General features: G+C 36.7%; 1 long non-coding RNA gene across 1 annotated transcript; it reads right to left on the bottom strand.

The window, feature by feature from the left end:
- Positions 1–25,113, bottom strand: LOC149228618 (uncharacterized). The gene is made up of 2 exons (XR_016247221.1): positions 25,004–25,113; positions 1–256 (listed from the first exon to the last, which is right to left on the bottom strand). It is a non-coding gene; the product is annotated as an uncharacterized LOC149228618 (long non-coding RNA).
- Positions 25,114–25,827: the final 714 nt, after the last annotated feature.

The following is a 25,827-nucleotide window of genomic DNA, read 5'->3' as shown; positions in this document are numbered from 1 at the left end:
TTTAAACAAAAATAAATAACATTAAGTGCAAATACATTTTATTTTATGTCCAAAATTTCCCAAAACATTGACTGGCCCACAACTGTCCATAAATAGTATCTTAATACTTAACAGTACAAATCCTATTGACCCAACTATAAAACATATAAAACCATAAATCCTTCCAAAATGGTCTATTCCAGAAGTACAAAGTAGCAGTCACTTCAACCCCAACTCATTAGAATTGAAGCTGCGTATCCCAAATAAATATCCATACCTGCACATAATAAAAGTGAATGTATGTTAGCCATAACTGTTGTGTTTTTCAAAATTTAAACCTGTTGTGTTCAATAAATGACACCAACCCAATAACTTCAATAAAGGACACCCAACCCTTTCTATTTCCCATTAAAACTGATCAAAGCACATGGATCAACAAAAAACACATTCCTAACCATTGGATCACATCCTAATCAATCCAGATCACACATTTAAAATTAAGCCATTGCAATCCATGTCCATCCTTGACACCAATTAAATTCAAGAGAAAAAAACTATAAAAGAAGTTCAACCACTACTGAATTTGCATGTTTAACACTTAAACTATTCACCAACCATGGAGACAAACCATCACAAAACATTTGATAGAGTATTTAGGTTAGTTATTTTAATTACAACACATTTTTCTTATAGTTTTATTTTTGTTTCTCACAGTTTGTATTTCAGTTCTTACATTTTTATTTTCATGAAAATATATATTTTTCTATTTTTATATATTCTGAATCATTTTGGGCAAATTCAATACTAAAAGCATGCAAATATGTGAGTAGAGGCAGACATGATAATGATATCAAACGGAATGAAAATGGCTCAAATGACAAGAATGTAGAAATCCAAATGATCTTTTGGGAAAATTCAATACTAAAAGCATGCAAATATGTGAAACATTGATTCATATGTCATGCAACCTAACAATAAACTAAATTGTCTCAAAGAAAAAATATAAATATTGTTCAAATCTTGATACTTAGAGACCTAATGAAACTAAACAATATTGACAAACATGAGGCTAAACAATTTAATTCAAACAAGTTGGAGAGCACCATTCCTCTGTCTCTAGGGAACTGCTCTTATCTTGAAATTTTATTTTTGGGAGATAATCGGGCATTATCACGTAATATCCCACCTCAATTTGGTCATTTTAAAAGCTTGCTCAACTATCAATTTATGGCCCATGCAATATTACAGGTTCTATCCCTTTTTAAATAGGAAAATGTAGCAATCTTGTATGGTTGGATTTAGGGGAAAACAGAATTCAAGGCTCCATGTTTACGAGTTTATTTGGGCTTCCCCTATCTACCCTAAATTTTCTTGAAAATAGCATGATGGGTAGCATACCTGAAGCTATTGGAAAATTTACTGGGCTCATCTACCTAAATCTTGCTCAAAATAACTTTACTGATAGCATACTTGAAGCCATAACAAAATTGAGACAATTGACCACCTTAAATTTAGGGGCAAACAGTATAACTAGAAAAATACCAGAGGGAATTGCCACTTTGAACCATCTTCAACAAATTTTTCTCAATGACAATCATTTTACATCTACAATTTTGAAAGGCATAGGAAAACTTCATTCTCTTACAAAATTATTTTTTAATTCAAACAATATTTATGGTATCATTCTTGAAAGTATTGGCGATTTGGTTTCACTTCAACAATTAGATATATCTAAAAACAATCTAGAGGGACTAATCCCAGACCATATTGGCCAATGTGTGGGATTAGAAATGTTAGATTTGTCCAAAAACAAGTTGAATGGAAATATTCCTTCGTCTTTAGGCAATTGTAAATCTATGAGGAATTTATTATTGCACCAAAACAACTTGTCTGGGATATTATCACCAACTTTAAGTAAATGTACTATTTTACAAAGGTTAAAGGTGTTCGAAAACAAACTGAGTAGAAATATAGAAATAAGGTTTCCAAGTTATATGGAAGTTCTCTCTGCTTATTCTAATAACTTCTTTGGAACTCTGCCTATTTCAATGGCCCAATGTACCCAACTTCAACTACTAGATTTAAGAAAAAATAGATTAATGGGTCAGCTACCTAGATACCTTGTAACTTTGTATGAATTAAGAGTTTTAAGTGTTGGTTATAATAAGTTTCATGGCAGTATTCCTTCCAACATCACAAATCTTGTCAAATTACAAGTGTTGGATTTGTCCAACAATAAAATTAGTGGAAGCATCCCATCCAATCTAGAGAGACTCCAGGGATTCAAAACCCCTGGGTCTTCCGAACTTAGTAGTAATACATTGTATGAGGATCTTGAAATTGTCATCAAGGGATTTGAGTATACCATAACATATGTGTTGGCTACAAACACAATATTGGATTTGTCTAGCAATAATATTATGGGAGAAATACCTCTAGGCATAGGAAATTTGAGTAGCTTGAGGTTGTTGAATTTATCAAAAAATCATTTAGAAGGGAAAATACCTGCATCTCTTGGTGAGATATCTACATTGGAACAACTGGACTTGGGAAAAAATAATTTGAGTGGAGAGATTCCTCAAGAGCTCTCTCTTCTAGCCATGCTAGCATATTTGGATGTTTCATCTAATGAACTCTGTGGAAGAATCCCACTAGGAACATAGTTTGACACTTTCAATGCTACTTCATTTCAAAGAAACAAATTTTTATGTGGTTTACCTTTACAAATATGTAAGGAAAAAGAAAAATAGTTTATAAAAAATAATTAAACCAGATGAACATCTTAATCAGAAATATGACTTTGTTTAATTGAAATTCCTAGGATGTCTATGAGTGTCTCCAAAAGTGTCAAACTTTACAGTTTTCAACATTTAAGGATTAAATTTAATTGAAACAATAGTAAGCCGATGAACTTTATAACTAGGTCCAAGAACACAGCTAAGGGTACCCTCAGTAGCCAAAAAACTTGAAAAATACCATGTCTTCCCAATCCAAACCTAGGATGTCTATGGACACTATGAATAACAATAATTACAAACATGAGTCTAAACAAATTAATTCAAACAATGATAACTACCAAATCAACCTCTTAACTAGGAAAGGAACCAGGTGACAATTTTTATAGTTGAAATTCCTCCTAGAGCTTCCTTCATGTCAGAAGAGTGTTAGCTATAGGAATAATAACAGTATTCGCATTAGGTCTTTAATTTTCCAAAGAACACAAATGAGAATTCAAGGATAGCCCCAAAGAAACCAAGCAATGCAGAAGTTTATGAAGCATTATAGTAAAAAATAAGTAGAGAGGTCTTCTCATAGTATCCGAAGAAGGTGGAAACCTAGGGAAAACAAACAGTGCAAAAGTTTATGAAGAATTACAATCAACAATAAATAGATGGGTATGCTCAAATTACAAGAATGAAGAAACCACCTATAATCTTTTGGGAAAATTAAATACTAAAAGCATGCAAATATGGGAGTAGTGGCAGACATGATAATGATACCAAAATGAATGAAAATGTCTCATATGACAAGAATGTAGAAGCCCAAATGGTCTTTTGGGAAAATTCAGCACTAAAAGTATGCAAATATGTGAGTAGAGGCAGACATGATAATGATATCAAAAGGAATGAAAATAGTGCAACATTGAATTGTCTGTTATGCAACCTAAAAATAAACTAACAACAAGAAGAAGTTAATGGAGGAGAAAATTAAGTTATAAATAGGACCCCATTTGAATCAAAGTGTCAAAAAGGATGTTGTATATATCTTATGATGTAATTCATATTTATGTAGGTTGGAATTTGTGTGGATGCTCTTGCATTGTCGGATCTAGAGTTCTTGTCGCAAAGAAAAAATATAAATATTGTTTAGATCTTGGTACTTAGAGACCTAATGAAACTAAGCAATATTGACAAACATGAGGCTAAACAATTTAATTTAAATAATAGTTTATAAAAAAGAACTAAACCAGATCAACATCTTAACCAGAAAGATCACTTTGTTTAGTTGAAATTCCTAGGATGTTTGTGAGTGTCTCCAAAAGTGTCAAACTTTACAGTTTTCAACATTTAAGGGTTAAATTTAATTGAAAAAATAGTAAGCCAATGCATTTTATAACTAGGTCCAAGAACACAAGTAAGGCTACCCTCAACAACCAAACAACTTGTAAAATTACCATGTGTTCCCAATCCAAACCTCAAATGTCTATGGTCACTATGAATAACAATAATGATGAACATGGGGCTAAACAAATTAATTCAAACAAAAGTAACTACCATGTCAACATATTAACCAGAAAAGGAACCAGGATAGCACCAAAGAAAACAAGCAATGCAGAAGTTTATGAAGCATTACACTCAACAATAAGTAGAGGGATCTTCTCATAGTACCAGAAGAAGGTGGAAACCGATAGTAGTTTTCCAAGTACAAATATATTCATGGTATTTTAAGTCTTAAAACAAGTTATCAAAACAATAATCACTGATAATTTTGAAGACATACAACAAATTCATTCAATAGATTTGATTTTTCAAGTACTAACATACATGTTGATAATTTCTTGTAATAAAGTAGAAGCATTTTTGGCTTGTATGAAAGCATAATTTTCAAATATTCTTAACTAAATGCATGCAATAATTTTGCAGGTTGTTTCATCTATGGAAAGAGTTAGATATGTTGCTCATACAAAGAGAAGTGGCAGGAAAGTGCCAAGGGGTGCCCAGCTGCGATACCCTTCGTTAGATGAGGACAGGACAAGTGATGTGAATGTCAACAATGTCCCAAGCAACGTTATTCAAGATGACCATGTGACTGAAGTTGATGTTGTCACACCATCACCCATAGAACCACCGTCAACAACAGTCCAAGGGGCAAGTTCAAATAAAAATATTAGCACTATAAGAGGTTGGAAAAAAGAAGAAATGTTAGTTGCAATTGACGACATAGAGTTTAATGGATATTCAGTTCTGGCATATGCAAAAAACATGGTATTCCTCCCTCATCAATACATTATTGGATAAATGGACTGACTCATACAAAACATAGAGGACCTCTTATAGTTATGACTGAAGAGGAGGAGGCCGAGGTGGTTGAGTGGTGTAAAGAGATGGCCCAATTGGGACATGGGCTAGAGTTGGTACAACTCAAATCCACAATTGCTCAAATTTGTCAAGGGAGGCAAAAGCCATTCAAAGAAGGGTTTGTTGGTAAATCATGGTGGTTTGGGTTTCAAAAAAGGCATCTAGACCTTGTATTGTGTACAACTGAGGCTCTTGATAGAGACAAAGCATTAAATTTTCAACTTGAAGTTGTATGTAAGTTCTATGACACTCTTTATAATTCTTATGATAAACATTCTTATGGTGCATACCATATATGGAACTGTGATGAAACAATTTTGTAGGCAGGTAGGAATTGTGGCAAGTAGGTAATTGCCAAGAGAGGGAGACAAAATGTGCCAAAGTTTTTTCCTAAGAGAAGAGAGTGGATAACTATTTTATGTTGTGTCAATGCAATTGGTACTTCAATCCTAGAATTTTATCTATTCAAAGGTAAAAATCAACTAAAAAACTATATACAAAATTGTGAACTAGGTGCATGCATGGTTGCACATCCCCATGCATAGATGACAAAAGAAATTTTTAAAATTGGCTTTGTCACTTTGTTGTATCTGTACTGGGTGGCGTCTCACCTAATAAAAAACACCTTTTGATATTAGATGACCATGAAAGCCACATGGACGTACAAACAATTGAGGAAGCAAATGATTTTGGCATCAACCTGTTGACATTGCCTGCTCATACCACACATATTTCAACCCCTTGTTGTCAGTGTGTTTGGTCCTTTCAATAACTATTTTAGGTTAGAGTGTGCTACATGGATGGCAAAGAATCTAGGGGTTGAGGTGAAAAGGATCGAGCTAGCAGAGCTTGCAAGTAAAGCATTTAAAAGGGATATGACACCCTCAAATATCAAGGTTGGCTTTAGGAGGATAGGAATATGGCAACTGAATTATGGTGCTCTTATACATTATACTGGTTGTACCCATGTGCTTCATGTGGATGGTCAGGAAGAATGGCATGTCCAAACAGGTGTTGAAGTGCAAGAAGTAGATGAACAGGATTATGTGGTTGCAGTTGGTAATATGATTTCCCTCTCTCAAGGACACTTATATGCTGAAGATGATGAAAATGTATGTGAAACACAGTATAATCATGAACAAATTCACAATAACGTGGAGGTCATTCTACCAAATCAAGAACATGAAACTTACGTTGTTGATATTGTTAATAACATTGTTGAACATGTAGTTGACAATGATCAATTGAAATTGCCAAGCCAAGTAACCCCATTGTCATGGCTAGCAGAAGCCATGATTAATTTGAATGAACATAGTGTCTCAACAACCAATGAACAAAGCATGAACATGCCTTCACAACCAATAGAATTGAACAATGAAATTGTTCATTCTTTTATGGAAAATAGATCAATGGAAGAATATGAAGCACATAATGAGGCCTCAAATGAAAATAACAATATAGTTCAATCAGCTGTCTCGGGTATTGAAAGGGAAGTACCAAGAAATGACATGCAGGTGGGAGGGGTGGAAAAGATACTTGGTCAGTTCCTAAAGCTACCAGTAGAGAGAGTATCAATGAAAAAAGGTCAATTTACAATGGGTAGTATTCGTTTGGGCCAAACTTCACAGTTACTCGCCTCATAAGTCTATATAAACATTTTAGTTGAGTTTGAAAAAAAAAATTGAAATGCAGGAACCAAAACAGAAAAAGAAGGATCTAGCCAAGGAGAAGAAGGCAACAAGGATTGTTGCAGCACAATGTCAAGGAGATGAAAGGCTTGAAAGAGATAAAGCAAGGCAATAGAGGCAACAACAAAAAAAATGGCAAGACATGAAAAGGAATCAAGAAAGGCACAACAAATGCTTGAAAAGGAACTAGGGATGATTAATATGGTTGACAATGATGCAAGAACAACTAATGAAACCAGGATTATGTCAAACACATTGGACAATATTGCAAATAATACACCATCATTCCAAGACCTCATAAACATTCAAGTGCCTCACTATCAAAATGAGGGTTTACCCACTTGCTTTATTCCTACTAGAGGAGGTGTCAATTATATATATGCTCATCACACACCTCCACTTAATGCAGGGGTTAGTAGTGCAAATATGAGGTATGGGTACTCAATTCCTCCATGGTTGGAAGGTGAAAATTGGACTCAATCATATGGAAAAAATCAACCATTTCCTAATCAACCCTTTTTAGGTAGGCCAACTTACTTGGCTCAAGCAGGTAACTAAGGGAGTTTTGGCATTGAAGATTCTCAAGGCCATAAAGAATAAGGGTGTCATATGGTTTTGGTTGTAACCACATTATGATGTGGATTTTGTATTGATTGTCTCTTTTTCTTGTCACAAAAATATTTTGGCTTATAACCTAGGTTGTTTTATTTCATATTTTTTGCGGCATTGTAACCAAAATCCATTTTAGAAGGAACATCAATAGTATATTATAATGTAGCAATATTATCTGAGAATGAAAGTGGGATTTTCTGTTATGCCTCTACACACCAAATGATTTACAACACATTTATAACTGAGTTGTAAATATGATGACAAGCATGTGAATAATGAAATATTGAACAAGTCACTTATTTTAATATGAAAACTCCATAAAACAGTGAAATGTAAAAGTAACTAACCTCACACCACATATGAAATCTCATCCAATATAAGTTAACTTAGAAGACAAACAGACTTCTCCAAGCATGAGTAAAATACAAACCATGGAAAATAAAATTGAAAAATAGCTAAAGCTAAAAAAATTAGCCATTAGAACAAAATAAATAAGAATTGATGAGTTGAAATAGTGGATAATTAATCTGGGTCCTAACCATAAATACGTGAAGTCACTACAAGATTTGATCAAAACCAAAGACATTTAAATTCTAATATAAGTGAAAATATAAAAATATCAAATATTGGCCATGGTCAAGCTCCTAAATTGAAAGAAATATAACAACAAAATGTTCAACTCCTACAGTAGATTCTTGAAATAGTTACTCATACTGAATTATATGAGCAATAGATTGAGGTTCTAAGGAAGGAGAAATTTAAACATATATGAAAAATATCTTCATCTTCTCAACCTTCAATACTAATAGACCCATCTGTAGAGTTAGATAAGATATTATTAGATTTGAGCCTCAAGAGATTGAGGTTGAGAATTTGGAGAGAATAATCACTATTAAAAATGATAAGTTAGATATTTTTAAAGAGAAAACAATGGAAAAATATGGAATTATAATTGCATATTAGAAGACTAAAATTAAATTGGAAGGAAAAACCAAATGTCACAAAGGAATGAAACAACAATACACAAGTACATTCGTTCCAACCCAAACAATAAGGGCAATTAGATCTTTTAACTATAAGTGTTATAGAATAAGGAATCAGACAATGAATTTCACATATTAATGCAGGTCACTGCATTTAAAGTATCTATCTAAGAAGTTTGAATGTGAAATCTCTGCATATTATCATAGACTCTATTCCAAACAATACATAAATTGCATTCCTTCATCTGGCCACTGCATATGTTACCAAATTTTGGGACAAATTAAAATCCATTAGATCTAAGGACTAAAATGATCATGGAGAAAAACAAAAAATATCCTAAAATTAAATGAAAATCTAAAAATACCAAATGTTGGCCATTTTCAAGCTCCTAAATTACAAGAAAAAAAAAATAAAAAAATTCTACTCCTATAGTAGATTGTTGAAATGATTAATCATATAGAATTATATAAGCAATAGATTGAGGTTATAAGGAAGGAGAAAGTTGAACATATATGAAAAATATCTTCATCTTCTCAACCTTCAATACTAATAGACCCATATGAAGGGTTACCTAAGATATTGTTAGATTTGAGCCTCAAGAGATTGAGGTTGAGAATTTGAAGAGAATAATCACTATTAAAAATGATAAGTTAGATATTTTAAAAGAGAAAATAATGGAAAAATATGGAATTATAATTAGATATCAGAAGACTAAAATTAATTTGCAAGGACAAACCATATGCCACAAAGGAATGAAACAAAAATACACAAGTACATTCATTCCAACCCAAACATCTTTTAATTGTACATTCGTTCCAACCCAAACATTAAGTGCAATTACATCTTTTAACTGTAATTGTTATAGAAGAAGGAATCAGAAAATGAGTTTCACATATTAATGCAATCATTGCATTTAAAGTATCTGTCTAAGAAGTTGGAATGTGCAATCTCTGCATATTATTGCAGACTCTATTCCAAACAATACATAAATTGTAGTCCTTCATCTAGCCAATGCATATGTTACCAAATTTTGGGACAAATTAAAATCCCTTAGAGTTAACGACTACAATGATCATGGAGAAACAAAATATATCCTAAAGTTAAATAAAAAAATAAAAAAATACCTAATATTTTCCATGTTCAAGCTCCTAAATTGCAATCCATATAAAAACAAAATGTTCAACTCCTACAGTAGGTTCTTGAAATGATTAATAATATTGAATTTTATGAGTAGATATTAAGGTTCTAAGGAAAGAGAAAGTTGAACATATATGCAAAAGATGTTCATCTTCTCAACCTTCAATACTAATAGACCCATATGAAATGATAGACCCACTGCATTCACAAACACTACATAACTCAGCTAACACACATAAATGACAGTCAAAATTTTTAAAGCAACGTCAAGACCAATTACAAACTTGAAAGAAAAATAGTTTTCACATTAATATTTAAAAAGGTGTTACAGAGATATTAGCAACAATTAGAAATAACTCATTGTGAGGAAAAAAAATACATGTCAATCTATACCATCACATCTAAGATTTGTACTTTCAAAAAATGAGCATAAAAAATCCAGGAGAAGCGTTTAGCAGGAAAACCCGAAAGGAAATATTGCATGTCTCTTCTTGAAGACAAGAATAAATTGTTTAAACCAATAATGATCAAATTGTACCAATCTACTAGGAGTGTAGGCACTTGCATCACTTAAATTTTAGCCACCAATGTAACACAGTGAATAGAAAAAAAATATATTAATTACCACTAAATGTGGTTTTCATTCAGAGCGGTGGGAGTATTAAACTCACCATCAGTTCCTTTACTAGAACATAGAAATTTATAAATGAATTGGCACGGTAAACACTATGAATGAAATTAGGGACTGAGGATTGGTGTTCCATTAAACATTTCCAGGTTCCATTAAACATTTTCATATTAGCAATAAGTCATATCGCGTATACACCGAGAGAATTACAAAACTGGAAAGCAAATTGAAGATTATGTGGTAGTCATATATGAACATATCTATAGAACAACAGTAGAATCATTTTGACATGTATTACAAATCTCAGTAAGACAGTAAAGATGTGCGTAGCTCTACAACACAATTACATAATCAATAAACTTTGTGCCATGACATAGCATAACTTGAGCGATCGTTAAACATCACAATTGTTAACTGATGTATGTTCACCATTAAAATGAACAACGAAAGGAGAAAATCAAATTCAAACTCTGAGTAGTTATTTACATCAAATAGAGAATCAAGAACAAGTACATAATTCTTCCATATAAATATTAAATCAGTTTCCATTGATAACACTGGTGCGCAAAGCTAACAGGGGACATAAGAACAGTAATAAATCTAACTTAAGCTATGAGAAATTATTCACCTCGGACAGAGAATTAAAAACAAGTACAATCCTTCAAATGTGAAGGCTAAATCAGAGTCTCAAGAAACTACAATAACCCTTAAATCCCAAAGCCCCAATTTCGATTCAACGACAATAGAGGGCACAACAAGACCCAAACCCAATAACCCTGCAAACAAACTGCAATAACCCCTTAAATTCCAGCCCTAATTTTGATTCAGCGATAGTAGAGTGCATAGCAAGACCTAAACCCAATAACCTTGCAAACAAACTGAAATAACCCCTTAAATCCCAAATCCCCAATTTCAATTCAGCGATATAGAGGGCATAATAAGACCCAAACCCAACAACCTTGCAAACAAACTGCATTAACCCCTTAAATCCCAAAGCCCCAATTTCTATTTAGCGATAGTAAAGGGTGCAACAAGACCCAAACCCAATAACCCTAAAAATAAAGCTAACAAAGCTATGAAAACGGAGCTAATAGAGCTAATAGAGCTATGCAAACAGAACTAACAGAGTTACACCAAATAGAGCTAACAAAGCTATGACAAACAACAAAATCAAGTGTTGATAAACACAAAACTGCAAACAGAGCTAAATTAAATTCCCAACAACGAATTGAAGTGTTAAAAAACACAGAGTGGCTGGCTAGTAGGATTTAGAATCCTATCGGAGAACCACAGAAGCCACCACCACGTCCAAATGTCGCCCCAAACGTCGCCAGACTTCTTCAACGTTAGCGATACACATTACCTACAACAAAAACAAAGAAAAGTTAGCAATAAACATAAAAATTGCAACAATTTTTTCCAAAAACGCTTAGAAATTCACCAATCAACCACCAACTTGCATGTTGACCACCGAACTTGCTCGAATCTCCCACTGCCTCCTTCGCAAACAAGGACAAGCATCGAACAAATCTCCCACTGGCTCCTTCGCAAACAAGGGCAAGCACCGAACAAAAAACCACAAAACCCCCAAGGACCAAGTGAACAGACAAGGGCGAAACCCTAAACGCAAAACCAACCTCTACAAGAAACAGTGTTGGTTGAGCATCTCTACAATGGCGGACCGGCTGAACAGACAAAGGCAAAATGATAAACCCAACATCAACCTCTATAAACAACAATGTTGGCTGAGAAGCGCTACAATAGCGGACTAGCTACATAAACAAACGCGAAACCACAAACCCAAAACCCAACTCTGAAAACAACATTGTCGGAACCTCATCTCAGCAATGGTGGACCAGGCAAAGAGGAATTGGAGCCGAAACAGGCCATCGCCGATGGAGTGAAATGCCCACACATCGGGCTTGGACAACATAACACAGGACTTGAAACACAACTCACAAAAACGCTTACAATAAACCCTAAACCCCTCAAAAGTGTGAAATTTAATGGCTCCCACCAACCACGACGCGTGGCTCTGTACGATTGACACTTGTCATATGATGGATTTAGTGGGGTCCACGTCGATTGCCAATGTGGACGGGAGGGCACATAGGTAATGGTGTCCCTCCCCTAGTGCACCTTCAGGTTGTTGTATTAGGACCTAGTTTTACGTATTATCATTTGAGTGTTTACATGGATATACAATGCGGTAGTTAGTTTGTGACTGTTTCCATGTGCTCTGAGGGTGGATATTGTGGGAGCTTGGTGGTAAGGATTTGATCATCACAACAAGCGATATGATTGTAAAATGACTTGTGGTTTTTACTTGGCGATTTGTTTACAGTGAGATCTCTCTGAAGGCTCGCTTCGATGTTTGATAGTTTAGCTTTTCTCCTTGATTTCTCCATAGGGCGGATGACACTTTCGTTTTTTGTCTTCAGAACATAGATGTCTAGTGGTCAATATTTTAAGAGGTCGACTATGGTGGGGATGTTCTATATTTGACGTCTCCGAGGCTTATTGGTCTGTGGGGCGGTATTGTTAGTTACATGAGTCATGATGAATTTTTTACTCTGATACTATTACCTAGAAGGTGCTTCTGGGGTTTTGGTAGAATCTACTTCATACAAGTGACGGTTTTTTTTTAACCCGGTAGCTCACAGGTCTAGGATGGAAAAATTTATTGGGAGATGATACAATTTAAAGTTGCAATGATGTGGTAGATCGAGGATGGTATTGGTGTGTACATGGGTTGATCTGCATTCAAGACACGATCTTATGAGAGTGTTTGAATTCGTTCTCACTTCATCCGCTACTTATTTTAATTTCTGGAGTCATTATTTTATGATCTTTCAAGAATATTTGGCTATTTATTTCAAATCGACCATTACTCTTCATATCTACTTTACCTGCATTTGAGTAGACCCATATGGCATTGGTACATATGGAATTTCACTAGGATTTCTCTCTAACCCATGTGTAGTTGTTGGTAGTGGTGGTTTGACAATGTGGAGTGGGTGTTTTGTACTTTTTGGTCGCCCGAACACATTTGCTCATTCACCTCTTGGGACATTTTTTCCTTCATGGATGACACACAAATAATGACATATGTTGAATGTTTCAAGAGTGGTACTTGAGGGCTTCCCTTTACCTTATGTGTGTTGGGTTTCTTGACACTCTGGAGGTTGGTGGAATTCTAGAAATGTTTTTCTGGTGATTGAAACTTTAACAACATGCATTTTCCCTCCTCTCTGGATCATGAGACGCTCATCGAAATCATTATGGAAGACAACAATTGGGCTAGAGCTTCCTTGCACGGAGCTCAACCTTTTGAGGTTGGGGATGTGGCGAACTCTGTGGATACTCTTATTTTTCCCTTGGTCGGTCTGTCCTTGGATTTATCACACAAGAGAGCTGGCAGAAAACAATCAAAACCTCAGAAGTCGATTGACATCCCCAAACCCTTGTCGCTTGGGACAAAGTCTTTATGGGATAGTATTGAGAGGTTGAAGTTGAATGTGTTTTTAGGTCACTGGAAGTTCACATCCATGATAGGGGATCATATTAAGTAGTGGATTGTGAAGTATTGAACTACCATTCTAAAATATCACCCAAGAATAAGCCTGATGCACAACGAATGGATATGTTTTCATTTCCTTAGTCAAGAGTATGCAAAGATGATATTTGTGTCACCCTGGGTGAAAGGAAGGGGGTTTTTAATCCTTCAGAAATGGCAGGATGGCTTTAACCCTTTCAAGGAATCCCCTCGCCATAATATCATAATTTGTGCTAAATTGTTGAGTCTTCCACTTGAATTATGGAACCGCTCGATGGTTATGGAAATTACTAATGCCATCAGTAAATTCTACTATTGGGATGAAGGAAGCTTTGGATTGATTGATAAAAAGATAACATGGGTTCTTGTGGAAGTAGACCTCAGTGGTGGACTATTGGAAATGATGGACCTATCTTGGGACATTTTCACTCATAGGCTAAACATTGATTATTGGGGGATCCCATATAGGTGTGTGGTTTGTCACTTAATGAGACACCTACAAGTGGTTTGTCCACCTAAGATTCAAGGTTGACATTGGCATGGCCCTTAGGGACATGAACACGCTTCTCAGTGGAGGCGCATGACATATCAGCATCAGAACATCAGTCGAACTGTCATCATAAGGATACAGGTAATTTTGGCTCCCCCTTTGTAAACAATTCAGTTGCTGGTGTGGAATATTTACAAGTTTTGGATTCTGGTGTTGTGCAAATATTTTTGTATTTGGGTACAGATCCCTTGGGATGGGACAACCACTCATATTCCATTGGACTTGTTGGACCACTCATTCCTCCCTCCCCTGTTGATGATGGTAAAGAGGGCTTCATTAATCCTCACATTTCCCTGCAGTCCCATTTGGGTCCTACAACTACTATGCCCTTCGATGTCCCTTCTTCCTTGACTCTTAAGTTTGTGTCCGCTATGGGATACTATCCCATTTCTCTTGATTGAGAGTTGGATTCTCTTTCACATTTTGATTTTCTTGTTCTAGAACCCTTGACAATTAAAAATAACATTTTTCCATAGGTGGGAGGAAAAAGAGAAGTGTTAATTCCCTTTGTCCCTATTTCTAAGAAGCCATTGGTCACCCAGAAAAAGAAAAGTATTAATTATAAGGATATTTCTACTTGTATGATATTTGAATGTACTGGTATTTTCTCCTCCAGGGATGTGGGTGATGTAGTGGCCGACTCGATTGACGTTCTATTTTTCTTTGGAGACATGTTGATTATGTATTTACATGGAACTCAAGTCCTTAGAGTAGATAAGCCTGATGCTTATGTTTCCCCATGATTTTATTGTCCCTTAATGTAAGGGGGTTGGGAGAGGAACTCAAATCATTCCACTTCAGAGGTCTCATCCTCAGATATAAGCCCGACGTGATAATTCTGCAAGAAACCATGATTTCTCAGGAAACTTCTGTTGAATTTCCATGACCGTGGGTCTAGGTTAGAGTCTTAAAATCATTAACACTATTAAACCAATAATATCAACCATAAACTACTTTTCATAGCGGAAATGTAAAGCAGTAAATCACACATGCACAAATATAGACAATTTTTAACAGATTGTACAATATTTACAACCCAATCTTCGTTATATTAAACCAAATCTAAGTAATACAACATTCTATGGTATACAAGATATAATGAAAAACATGTTGTGTAGAATTGATGTCGTATCTTGTCCTGCCGGTCCTTCACACCCGTACTTCCCACTATTTGTGCCTTAGTCCATCAAGGCCACAACACATCGAGATGTCAGGAGGGTTGCCACCTAACTGCTACAAGTCGCTTATGTAGCATGTAGATGGGCTCATCCAATCTGCTCTCTGGGTAGGCCTAATTCCAAAGCTCCTAAATATCAGGCTAGTAGTCACCTTTGTCCATCAAGGTACTGCACTTCGACACTAATCTTCACCCAACCTTCAACTCCTCTTCATCACTTCAAGATAGCTCATCTAGTGCTACTTTGGGCTATCAACACACTTCCCTCAACCAAACCAATGATGTCCAATCCTTCACTATAATTTATGCTCCTAATTAAGGTCTCCAACTGCCCAAGTTGACCTCAATACATGGCACTTATAGGCTACAATAATTTTGATCCAAATCTGGTCAAGACAATGACCCAACACACTACACAATCGATGTTTCAATATTGTTGTACTCTTGTTCTTGGTTAGGGCATGTGCTTGCTGCAAAAACTCTTATAAACACATACAAATAGTCTCCAAATAACTGCGGCTTAGTCAAGGTAATGTGTTGCCTCCATATGTTGTTGTTCTAGGCATATGGCACCCCTTAGGCCTCCACGCAACCCTGTTTTGGAGTGGCTAGGCATGTGGCCTACCATAGGTCTCTGTGGAACCCTAACAACCCTCCAAAACAGTAATACATTACCTCTTTCTTCCCTTAAACAATTTACAAATGGCCCCTTGACGCTTCGACGCTCCAGTAAGGGTAGATTTTCCCTCCTTCAAGGTATTGCACTTCGGCACCAATCTTCACCCAACCCTTAGCTCCTCTTCATCACTTCAAGATAGCTTGTCTAGTGCTAATTTGGGATATCAACACACTGCCCTCCACCAAACCAATGATGCCCAATCCTTCACTATAATTTCTGATCCTAATTGAGGTCTCCAACTGCCCAAGTTGACGTCAATACATGGCACTTATAGGCTGCAATAATTCTTATCCAAATCCGGGCAAGACAATGGCCCAACACACTACACAATCAATGCTACAATACTTTTGTATTGTTGTTATTAGTTAGGGCATGTGCTTGCTGCAGCAACCCTTATAAACCATACAAATAGCCTCCAAATAACTGCGGCCTAGCCAAGGTAAATTTTTGCTTCCATATGTTGTTGTTTTGGGCATATGGCAGCCCCTCAAGCCTCCACGCACCTCTATTTTGGAGTGGTTAGGACTACAGCCTACCATAGGTCTTTGCGGCACCCTAACAACCATCCAAAACAGTCATACCTTACCTCTTTTTTCCCTCAAATAGTCCACAAATAGCCCCTTGAAGCTTCGGCTCTCCAGCAAGGGTACTCGGCCCCCCTTCCAACTCTTGTATCCTTGAACTAGGCCTAAATTGGCCCTCTCTTCCTTCATTGTCCTGCCTCTCCTAACTATAGCCCAAAATAGAGATATTCCCCTATTCTATGAGATTCTCTCTTGTCTGTGTTGCAAAAAAAGGATAACTAAATGAATTCTCTCCTCCTTCTATTTATACACTAAATGAAGGGCTCCATGAATTTAAGAAGAGACATGTATTTTAGACAAATTCACTTCAAGCCTACATGACTTGATTGTCCATTAGTTAATTATCAACTTCAAAAATTCATTTCTTCATTTCTAGAGCTCTGATTTGAGTGATCTTTGGAGTGTTGGAATCTGCACACTAAGCTCTATCACCTCAAATTTTTTGATGCTCAAAATCATCATGGTTTTGACCCAAATCCCGATGGGTGAAAAACCCCACTCTTGTGTTTCAACCCCACAAGTGATCCTTGTGTTGCTTTTCCCTCCAAACCCTAAAACCTAGGGCTTGGAGTAGCTCCTAAGCTACAAAAATCAACACTCCCTCTTAGCGAGGGAGGTTATTCTAAGAATAGGAAGAAACTCATCATCATCTTCACTGCTCGCAACATTTTCGAAACTCCTGGTGCTCACAATCACAACAATCCTTATACAGTGAACTACGTCCTTCTCGGAAGTGTCATTGTCACTGGAAGCATCCTGCTTCTTCTTCTTCTCTTGTATCACTTTCCAATCTCTACATGATTCCTTCTTGGAATTTGTATGAACATCCTTTCTCCCCACTGACCATGTGCACTTCTGGGGCTGCAAAGTCTCCCTCTGAGCCTACAAGTCATAGCAAAGTCCTCCTCTTCCAATCTCTTAGTGAGATAATATATCTTAGCAAAAGTGGCAATACTGAAAACCTGCTTTCCTTTCCTCTTCTCATCATCTCCCTTCTTCTTCATCAAACATCTCGACAAATAAATCCAATCTAGCCACAATTTAAACACTTGACTTTACTCAAGTCCTTCTTCTGCTTACCCTTCATTTGCACTGCAAGTGCTATGTCATCATCAAAACACTTTTTCTTTGGATGAAGATCCTCATCTCGCAACTCTTCCTGGATGAAGTCATCCCACAACCTATCCCAGTATGGAAACTTCTCCGTGGAAACGATCCCTTTGATGAAGGTCTTCCATTCCTCGGTGAACCCTTTCAAGGCAATCCTTACCATATCTCCATATGAGATAGTCACATTGATGGCAGCAAACTCATCTCTAACTTGAGACAATCTCATCTGATATGAGGTCACACTTTCACCCTTTATCATATTGGTGGACTTCAGCTTATCCTCTAATACCATTACTCGGTTCTTGTTCTTATTCTAGAAAAAATTCTAAACAGCCATCCACATCTCATGTGAATTGTTCTTCCTGTACAAATGAGGTATTAGGGCATACTTCACACCATCTAGGATGATCATTCTCACCCTTGCATCCAAATATACATATATTTCTAGCTCCTTAAGGTCAGTTGGCTTCTTGATCTCTTTCTCGGTGAACTCCCAGATCTTGTTGACTTGCAAGACCAACTTGATCCTTTCCTTCCAATGAGTATAGTTGGACAATCCCTCCAACCTGTCCTCATACTGGAGACCTGCCTGTAACTTCAAATTTATAGTGAGCCCTTCACATACAATGTGAAAAAATCCTTCTCACAGTGTACTTCATTGCACACAACTTTGATTTACTTACTTCCAAAGTAGCTCAGACACGCTCTGATACCATGTTTAATTTCCATGACCTTGGGTCTAGGTTAGATTGTTAAAATCACTAACGCTACCAAACCAAGAATCTCAACTATAAACTACTTTGGACAGTGGAAATATAAAGAAGTAAATCACACATGCACAAATATAGACAATTTTTAAAAAATTGTACAATATGTACAACACAATCTTCGTTATATTAAACCAAATATGAATAATACAATAGCCTATGGTATACAAGATACAATTATAAACATGCTGCACAAAGTCAATGTCATATCTTGTCCTTCTGGTCCTTCGCACCCTTACTACTCACTAGTTGTGCTTTAGTCCATCAAGGCCACAACACATCGTGACTCCAGGAGGGCTGCCACCTAACACTACTGCAAGTCACTTCTATAGCATGTACATGGGCTCATCCAATCTTGTTTTTCGGTAGGCCTAATTCCTGAGCTCCTAAATGTCAGGCTAGCAGTCACCTTTGTCCATCATGGTACTGCACTTCGCCACCAATATTCACCCAACCTTCATCTCCTCTTCGTCACTTCAAGATAACTCATCTAGGGATACTTTGGGCTATCAACATGCTACCCTCCACAAAACCAACAATGCCCAATCATTCACTATAAGTTCTTCTCCTAATTGAGGTCTCCAACTACCCAAGTTGACCTCAATACATGGCACTTATAGGCTGCAATAATTCTGATCCAAATCTGGTCAAGATAATGACCCAACACACTACACAATAGTTGCTGCAATACTGTAGTACTCTTGTTCCTGGTTATGGCATGTGCTTTCTGCAACAACCCTTATAAACCCATACAAACAACCTCAAAATAATTGTTACCTAGTCAAGGTAAAGTGTTGCCTCCATATGTTGTTGTTCTGGGAATGTGGAAGCCCCTCAAGCCTCCACACAACCCTATTTTAGAGTGGCTAAGCGTGCGGCCTACCACAGGTCTTTACAGCACCCTAAAATCCCTCCAAAACTGTCATCCCTTACCTCTTTCTACCCTCAAATAGTCCACAAACAACCCCTTGAAGCTTCGTCCCTCTAGCAAGGGTAATCAGCGCTCCTTCCATCTGTCGGATCCCTGAACTAGGCCTAAATTGGCCCTCTCCTCCTTCGTTATCCCACTGCTCCTAATGGTAGCCCAAAACAAAGATATTCCCCTCTCTTTTATGAGCTTCTCTCTTGTGTGTGTTGCAAAAAAAGGATGACTAAATGAATTCTCTCCACCCTCTATTTATACACTAAATGAAGGGTTGAGTCCATAAATTTAAGAAGAGACATGTCTTTTGGACAAATTCACTTCAAGCCTGCATGACTTGGTTATCCATTAATTAATTGTCAACCTAAAAAAATCATATCTTTGTTTCTAGAGCTCCGATTTGAGTGATTTTTGGAGCATTGGAATCAACATGCTAAGATTTATCACCTCAACTTTTCTCATGCTCAAAGGCATCATGGTTTTGACACAAATACCAATGGGTACAAAATTCCACCCTTGGGTTCCAAGACCACAAGTGACCCTTGTTGTGATTTTCCCTTCAAACCCTGAACCCTAGGGCTTGGAGTACCTCTCAAACTACAAAAATCAACAAAGTCATGGGAAATTCTTCTTAGAATTTTCCTTAGATGGCTCATATGTGCTTCTATTTCATGTGGTCTCTCTGACATATCGGTAGCGGCTTGGAACCTTTTATGTCTCAATTTAATGGCATATTTGACTCTTGTGGGGTATTCTTTTATCCTGATACAAGAGGGGTTTGAACAATTGCTTTCATATTATCAATATGTATGCTCCATACTCTGGTAGGAAGGAATTTGGGATTGGGTCAACGATGTTCGGATTCTGGACCTGAACTCTCTCATTGTGGCGTGGAATCTTAATTTGATGTTGGGTAAAGATGTGCTCTAGGGTGCTAGGGCTAAGATTGACTCCCTGGAATCATATTTCATTTCCATTTTCAACACATTATCACTACGGGACATTGTTCCACAGAAGATTGTTCCCACCTGGAACAATGGACAGACTGGGATGGATGGCATCTCTAAAAGTTTGGACAAGTTTTTAGTCAAGGAGGCATATGCTGCATGTTTGGTGGATCTTAAATCCTTGATCATTCCTTCTTTTTCTTTGAATCACTTTTCGATCCTTGTATCTTGGGTGGGTGAGACAATTCGCAAGGCATACCCTTTCAAATTCAATCATACTTGGCTAGACCACAAAGAATTTGTAGCCATTGTTAATGAAGTTTGGAATCGTCCCAGCATTCCACAAAGATGAATTGTATGGATAATATTTGATACCAATTAAAATTTTTGAAGTTGGAGGTTCATAAGTGGGTATTGGCATAGAAGGCTATAGATTTATAGCCATTGGATGAAATTGAAGTTGCTTTGAGTGCCCTTAATGATCTGAATGATCCATCTTCTTCTTGGAGCAACACAAATCTAGTATTTTGGAACTCGAAGCCACAAAGAGAATGATATTTAGAACTCTAAAAGATGTTTGGCAGTGCATAAGTAGGGCTACCTGGGTTGCAGCAGGGGACAAGAACACTAGATTATTTCATAAACATGCCACAATGAGGAGAAATGAGAATTTTATATGAGGTATACATGACGAGGAGGGAAAAACATTGTTCTACTCAGATGGTCATTGAACAAGCTGCTTTATGTTTCTTTAGGGACCTTTTTACAGCCAAAGAGCACTCTTTCGAGGCACAAATGGATTTCATAAGACACATTCGACGAATGTTACAAACCACATAGAATGATATGTTTGGTAAATCAGTCACAAATGATGAGATCCACAAGGTTCTTTTAACTTGTGTCAAAGACAAAAGCCCAGGCCCAAATAGGTGGGGGGTGGATCTATTTATTCAGTTTTTAGAGCTTATGTCATTGCATCTTCTGGTAGTGGCTGAAGAATCTAGGTCCAAAGGCTATATTTATGGAGCTATTAATGCTACTTTCATAACATTAATTCATAAAAAGAAGCAATTGTATTCCTTTTTGGATTACCGTCCCATCTCCCTTTGCAAATTTTTTTACAAAATTATTTCAAAACTTATCGCAAATAGGCTAAAAATATTCCTGATAGAGCACATTTCGATGGAACATTTTGGCCTTTTGGAGGGGAGGAAAATACAATACGCAGTGGCCATTGCTCAGGAATTCCTCCATTCCATTAAGGTGAGAAATATTAAGGCATGCATGATGAAGATATATATGAACATAGCTTTTGACAATGTGGATAGGTAGTTCCTAAGGCTGATCCTACACAAGATTGGTCTTTCCTGACATAATATCGACTGGATAATGGCTTGTGTCATATCTGCTAATTTTGCAATGATTGTCAATGGGTTTCCGGATTGTTTTTTAAGGCATATAGGGGGTTGCAACAAGGTTGTGCATTGTCACCCCTACTCTTCATGGTGGTCATAGATGGACTAAGCAAGAAGTTGACTGATTCTAGAGAACGTGGTTTGATTAAGGGCATCAAGTTGACTCGCCACATCAACATTTCCCATTTGATGTTTGTTGATGACCTCCTATTTGGAGGTGAGTTATGCATATATGAGTGGATTCTTTTGCATTCAGTTCTCATGTCTTTTGGATCTTCTTTAGGCCTTTATATGAATAAGAAGAAATCGGAATTGATCACTGCACACCAAGAGGATCGAGCGATTGTTGGGTGTGTGTTATATTCTTTCCATGACTAACGTTGCACAATGGGGGGGTCACAAGGGGGGTGTCTATCCCCCCTGTCGGGGGGTAAGCAGGGGGGTAGCAACCCCCTTGCACGGGGTCTAGGGTAGTGCCCAGGGAAAAAAAAATTGGACCCTATATTAGGTGGGCAGACCTACCTATGGTTTTGTGTATGGATTCCACACATGGTTTTGGGCGTGATGGTTTTCTGTCCAATGTATTTTCTAGAACTGGTCAAGTGAAATACAATTATGTTCTAATCTAGGGTTAATGGATTGGGGTTTATGGATGCTTCAACATGTATATGTATGTATTGTAACATTGAAAGGAATATAATGAAAAATCAATCTGGTAGTCTCGATTTTGGGATCTAAGGAAAAATCTCTGTGTATATCTATTTTATGTTTTATGCTCTCGCCATTGTTTACTTTCTATCTTTTTAGAATTTGTATGCAGGTAATGTCTGTACAAGGTTAAAACCTACAGTGATCTTGCAGATTTGTGATATATTTGGTTTTTGCTCTATGCCATTATATTTCAACTTTGTCCACTAGGTTTTAAATTAAAGCGTAACAACAACATGAATTCAGATTGGGGATGGTTATTGCGGAAGTTTGAAAATAAGCTAATGCAATGGTCATTCAGGTGGATTTCCATTGGTGGGAGGCATATTCTAATAAGGTTTGTTCTTCAATCAATTTTGATTTATTGGATGCATGTTTACATGATCCTGATCATAAGTGATACATAAAATCGACACTATCATGGTAATATTTATGTGGACCGGTTGCAATCAATTAGGGAAAATGCATCTCATGTGATTGTCTAATATTTCCAAATTCGTGGATGTGGGGGGCTTGGGGTATACTATATGCACTCTCTTTCAATGGGGTGTTGATACGTAAGTGTCTTTGGAGAGGGACGACTTGTAGGGGAATCTAGTCATAAATCATTAGAGGCAAATACTTGGATTATAAATACTTTGATGTGTGGATCAAAGATGGAGCCAAACATAAAACGGTTTCTTCCTACATTTGGTGTAGCATGATGAGAAACAAACATTGGTTGTTTGGGGGTCTCTGTTGGGAGATTGGGGATGGTACACAAGTTGAATTTGGCTTGGATGCCATCAAAGGTATGCACTGAAATCATACATTATCCATTCCTCTCCTTCACAATCTCCATGGTAGAGGTATATCCTCCATCTCACATATAACTACTTTTTTAGATTTTCCTAACATTTTTTAGTTCTAGCTCAGGGTATAAGAAATTGGACTATCTGGTGTTCTTGCAGCAGAATGGGAACAATACATTATGCAAATTAGTGCAGCGGGGATCACAATTTCTAATTAGTTGGATAAGATGAATTGGACTGGCTAGACATACAAGGGACATATTGCTGTCAAGGAGATATACAAATCTATTTCTAAGCCTCTGACTACACCTGAAGACAAAATTTGGTTTCAAAAGTCTTGGTCATGGGAGTTTCCACAAAAACTCAAGTGTTTCGGATCATTGTCCTTACATAACAAAATTCTTTCCTAGGAGAATATTGTTCGTAGGGTATTTATTGGTCCTTGAATCTGCCCTTTTTGTATGCAAAATTCAGAGGACGTTCAACACGTGTTTTTGATCTGTCCATTTTCCACTAAGGTATGGACCAAAGTCTTGCATACTTTACACATTGTTGCTACTTGGGTCACCAGCGCTTTGGAGGATTGTCTAAAACACTGGTTTAGGACACATAAGGAATATTGCACTTTTCCTTTCTACATCGTATGGGGTATATAGCAATGTACAAATAGAAGAATTTTTTAACACACAATGATTGATGTGAGGAACAATGTTGAGGATAGTGGCTTATTTCTCAAAAATCGGGCCCAGGAAAAAAACACAAAAAATGAGAAGGGTTAAAAAAATGGATATATGGAACCCACTTGGCTTCTTTGATGGTGCTAGGTCAAATAGACAATGTAGATGTGGAGCATTCATTGTCATTGAGCTCGAATGCTATTATCATTTTTGGTGGGAGGGTGGAAGGGGCACCAATAGCGGGGTTGAAATCATCGCCCTTTGGGGCATCCTCATATGTGCAAAATGGCTTGGTATCAATGATTTACAAGTTTTTGGGGATTCCAAGGGTATCCTTGACTAGGTTAAAGGACACTCAAATTTTCACCCACCTTTTTTATCAAATTGGATGAATCACATTCGTACTCTGGAGAGATTCTTTCAACATATCTCTTTCAGGCACATTTATAGGGAAAATAACCATATTGTGGACTTGTTATTTAGAAGAGGTTCTGCCAAAGATCAAGGTGTCATTTATTTTGTTTCTTTTAATCAGGATTTCATGAAAAATGTAGGTAGTATTAAATTTTTGCAAGAACTTTTACATAAACAATTTATCTAAGTGGTTTCAATTTACAACTAGTTTTATTTTTGTGATGATGTAGACAAGGAAATATGGTTGTAAGATTACTTGTATCATTGATTGATATCTTAGAAAAGAAAATTTTGAATCTAGTCTATCTACATGTACTTTAATATGTGGAAATAGGGGCCATTGTATTCAGATGAAAAATCTGTAAAACATAGTTCCAATAGAAAAATACCTGTAATTTGTACTCTTTTATGATATAAAAGTTAAAGTTTTTTTAAAGGGACGAATACATCAATGAGATGAAGAAGCAATATGTCCCATAAGCTATCTTTGACCTCGTGGACGTTAAAATAATTTTCGTTGTATGTGCTAAATCCCATAACCACAGACTGTGCATATCGGGCAGCAAGCCAGAACATCGATTTGTCGAATGAGGCACTCACCTGGGTCTATATACGATGAGGAAGAGACTTCTAGCTTTTAAACGTGAGGACTTCTCATATGCATTTTGGTATTGAGAGCCAAGAGCGCCCATAGGTGCGCCTAATCACTACCCAAAGCATACCTTTGAAAACAATTATTGTTAAAGTCGCGATTTTGCTTGGAAATTGTGGAAACACGGTATTGGTTGGACTAGACCACGTGGGTGTTGCGTAGGTGCCGCGTAGACTTACTAGCCAGCGTGTAGAGAGAGACGTGACTGAGACACACGGAAACTAGGTTGTGACAGAGTCGATGGTATCAGAACAATGATTTATGGCCGACTTTTAAAAAACCCCATATCAACGAGAAAATGACAAATAACCCCAAATTAGTTGGGGTTAAAACCTTACAATAAAAACAATTTGCAAGATATCAGATAAAATTGGAACGAGATAGAAAAGATTAGCATAACCATACACATAAATCAAGAATCGTTCAAATTTTTTCATTTCATTCATTCATATATGATATTTTTAGACATTAAAATAATTTCTACTCTCCCTATTACAAACTTCCGACATGCACTTCTCACCGTCGATTTCTCACGCTTGTATCAAAACGTGTCATGTGCCAGATTGGTTTGTTGTTGCGTCGGCGATATGAGTCTTCAATGGTCAAAGGTATTGAATATGGGCTTATTCAGGGTGGTTATGTATACAACATAATAATAAAAACATATTATATATGTATATGTTAGTTAAATAACTTTATATATTATATATCTATCGTAGATAAAGCTTTTTTAATAAACATAAAAAATAATTTAATTTGAGCAAGGGAATGA

The sequence above is a fragment of the Pinus tabuliformis genome, chromosome J, assembly GCF_031772625.1.
Source record: "Pinus tabuliformis cultivar Carrire ecotype Pingquan chromosome J, CPIR1, whole genome shotgun sequence".
Lineage (NCBI taxonomy): Eukaryota > Viridiplantae > Streptophyta > Pinopsida > Pinales > Pinaceae > Pinus > Pinus tabuliformis.
The sequence above is the reverse complement of the archived record's forward strand: the minus strand, read 5'-3'. Positions and strand labels throughout refer to the sequence as shown.